We start from the raw sequence: 3,891 nt of genomic DNA, 5'->3' as shown, positions 1-3,891 counted from the left end.
TGCGGCCGGGATGGAAGGCGGGGCCGGGATGGCCCTGGGGCGCCCCCCGCCCACCCCACAGATTTATGTCCGAAAGCAGTTTCCCGCGCTGAGGCCGCTCTGCACGCTCGTCTCCATCTGTCCGAAGTGTATTGTTTATCACCGCAGTAATGACACAAAAGTTGGGTATCAGCTTCCGCAGCCCCTGCTGAAGAACCTACGCTTCCTTCTACTTTGACGTTTTTTTGACTTTTTTTCTTTCTTCCTTTTGTGTTTTCTCTTTTTCTGAAGCTTCCCCATCCACCATCTCCCTCTTCTCTCTCTCACACATCTGTCATCATCACTGTACAAAGAATTTCTTTGGCTCCATTCGGTGAGTAATGGTTTATCTGTCCAAGAGTTAGGAACTACACAATTCCCCCTTGTGTCCAAAATTAACAACTTTTGGGCGTTTTGCTTTTAGCAGCATGTATCAGAACCGCCTCGGCCCCCGCCTTGTATCAGGAGTTCACACCTGGAAAGGTGGGGCCGGGACTGAGGTTTGCTGGTGCAGGGTTACCTGGCAGCAGGACTGTCCGCGACCTGCTCCAGGGAAGCCAGAGGGCAAAGCGTGGGAGCCAAGGAGGAAGAAAGGGGTGAGGTCCCGTCTGGCTGCAGTTTGATGCCACCACTGAGACTTCATCCTGGAGGCCAGGTGCCACCTCCCCAGAGGGAACATGGGCTCCTTCTCGGTGCCTGTGACATTTGGGCTTCGCCAGCCAGGCGGAGGGCACTGCAGGGGACTGCCAACCCACGGGAAGCTCACAGGGAGCCATCCACTTGGGGCTGGTAGGCCAGTCAGGAGAAAAGCACCCACAGCTTTCAAGAAAGGGTAGTCCTCTTTCAGGATTAGGCCATTTCATGGAACCAGTCAGGCAAGGAGGAATTTTATTCACTCCCTCTTATAATTGCTCTGGGAATGTCAATTTTCTGATTCACATTAAGATAAAGGAGGAATAAGATCGTGAAGGACCTAGGGGATCAAGCCTGCCTGATGAGCTGGCTCACGTGGGTTTTCACGGGCCACACCCTGCAGAGCAGAGATGAAGTCCGACTCCAGCAGGTGTCAGATTGCCCCTGAGCTGTCCCTGAAGTGGGTCTGGAACCTCATAGAACTTATTCAGGAAGCTCTGGATGAGACCCCGGGCCCTGCCAGGCGAGGCGGAGGGATCAGAGATGGGGGGCACAACAAGGAGGAGGGGGGCAGCAGCTGCCTTTGGCCCCAGGTTCTATTTCCATCTGCTTATTCAGGTCAAGAGGGTGGAGGCCACATGCTGGTTGAGCAGAGTCGTAAGCTCCAAGTCTAAGGAAATATGTAAATGCTCAGCAAAACCTCTGGTGTTGGAAATCACTGTGATCATTTTTTTTTTTAATGAAGACTATAAATGAAAACTCTAGGAGAAAGCTTTTCCCAACATCCTAGCCCCTTTTCAAACGGTTCATCCTAGAAGTCAGAGAGTGGAATCTCCACTATGATTTGGCAAAATCAAAAGCAAGTCACTCATCCGTTTATTCACTGTCTACTTACTGAGCAACTTGTAGGTGCCAGGTTCCACCCTGGGCACTATGGGGACACAAAGCAGCGCCCTGCCTGGGAGAGAGACCTATCTCACCATAAACGTGAGGACACAGAATGGGAACTGAGGAGCCCTAAGGGCAGAAGTGAGGTCGGGCTGCCAGGGCCTGGGTGTGGGGAGAGGGGTTGACTCCAAAGGGACACGACAGAACATCGTAGGGTGAAGAAAATAGTCGACTCGTCAAGTGTGGTGGTGGCCACATGACTGTAAACTTTCACCAAAATTCGTAGAATTAGAAACCTTCCAGAGTGAATTAGGCTGAATGAAAATTATACCTCCAGACCAGACAGACTAGGAAGGAGGACCCGGCCACCCACTTCCGAAGAAATTGGCCGTGAAGACCCTGTGAACAGCAGTGGAGCATGTCTGATAGAGCACCGGAGGTGAGAGGATGGCACAGACAGACCCGGCAGGGTTCCCTCTACTGTCCACAGGGGCGCCAGGAGTCGGAATCCACTCAATGGCACTAACAACAAAAAATTATCCCTCAACAAACCTTTTTGGAACCTTTTGGAAAAGCGATCTAAGAAATGTGCAGATAAACTATATAAACAAAGAGGTCCAATGTGATGTTGTAGAAATGTCAAGACAAAGCCATTGGCACAAATACGTCAGAAACCAATAGTTGGATGTTATTTGCACTTCCAGAAGAAAAAGAAATCTTTATCAGAGCCAGGTTAATTTTACCATCTGGGAAAAAGGCTGGAGCATAAGACACCTGCCCCTCAGCTGCCACGCGGCTGTGGAGGTAAATGCTGGTCGTGAAGCGTTTGAGGGACGGAGACGAAGCAAACAACAGATCCCTGACTTCCACTGTTTGGAGGAAATTTTATCTTGAAAAGAATGTATTCATCCCCCTTGCATTTTCTTTTTTTACATAACAGCTTTATTGAGATATGATTCACATACCATAAAATTCACCCTTTTGAACAAAGTGTTCAAGTCAGTGATTTTCGTGTATTCACAGAGTTGTGCATCTACCACCACTGCTCAATTTTAGAACATTTTCATCACCCAGAAAGGACACCACGTACCCCCTTGCTGGGCCATGTGTTAATCTTATATTTAATCTTTGAGGAACCGTTCCCAGTGGCTGCCCACTGTGCCATGCCACCCGCGTGCACGCCGTGTGAACGGCCACCTTGCATTCGCCCTGGCTCATCTGTTTCACCCTTTCTCAGCTCTCCATACGTGAATGGGAATTTTTTTTAAAAAACTGGTGCTGTTGAGATTGAAATGAAACATGATAGGGAAGTTTGAGTCCTAATGACAGGGAGTGTGTGAAGTGACTAACTCACTCGCAACATTTATTTTTCTGTGTTGTTAAGTTTCGTGTTGTCTGCTGAGTCAATCTAACGTAAGATCTGATTCATTAAAGTACAAGAGTGGGTGTCGGGTTCTTCTCAGGAGCCTTAACCTGAGAGTCTTAATTCGGGCTTCCTTTCAGCACAGGGGGGAGTCTCTGAGAAGAGAGAGTGAGGCGGGAGTTGAAACGGGAGGTTCTCGGGCGTCTTCTTTCTTCTGAAGACCTCTGCACATTCCACGACACAGCTCGTGGGCTCCCTTGTCCCGCGACAAGAGATGGGACCTGGTTTTCCCTGTGTCTGTGGAAGGACTGAGCCGGCACTGAGGTCCAGGAGCTAAAGCTCCCTCCCGCCTCCCTGGACGCTCCTTCTCAAGTTGCTCCCACCGTGCTTGAAGGTTGCCTGTTCTGCAGACCCCCCCTCCTCGCCCTGCTCCTCTTCTTGTGTTGTACGGCTGTTTCCAAAATCATGTTCAATTATTTGGGAAGCTTTGGGCTAAACACAGTAAAACATGTTCCTTTGGCCAGGATCTCGTGGCTCAGAGTCATTACTTGGCTAATGTTCCTCGAGGATCTCCAAGGAGGAGGTGTAGAGCGCAGCTTTCCGCTCCTCTCCTCCGCCCTCCGAGCCTGTCCCGGTTGCAGGGTCCCCGTCGTGCAGAACAGCGTCACCCCGCAGTTTCCCAAACCACAGACCTGGGACTCACCCTCAGGCGTTCAGATCCCTTTAAGCCCAGAATTCCCTCTAGAGGGAATTAGAATGATTTCTTGATGACATTTATTTATTTAATAAATCCTGACTGAGCTCATTTTGTATAGTGGGAAGCTTGTATTCTAGTTGTAAGCACAGGACTAGGCGTGTGAAAAACTGAACAACAACCTGAGGTGTGTCACCAGATTGTAAATAAATATGTATGACAGATAATGTAATTCTGCAGGGTCAGGGGAAACATCTTTGTGGGCGGAAGAGGTCAGGCAAGGATCCAGGGAAAC

The sequence above is a fragment of the Equus asinus genome, chromosome 2, assembly GCF_041296235.1.
Source record: "Equus asinus isolate D_3611 breed Donkey chromosome 2, EquAss-T2T_v2, whole genome shotgun sequence".
NCBI classification, from domain to species: Eukaryota; Metazoa; Chordata; class Mammalia; order Perissodactyla; family Equidae; genus Equus; species Equus asinus.
This window is presented reverse-complemented; position numbering follows the sequence as displayed.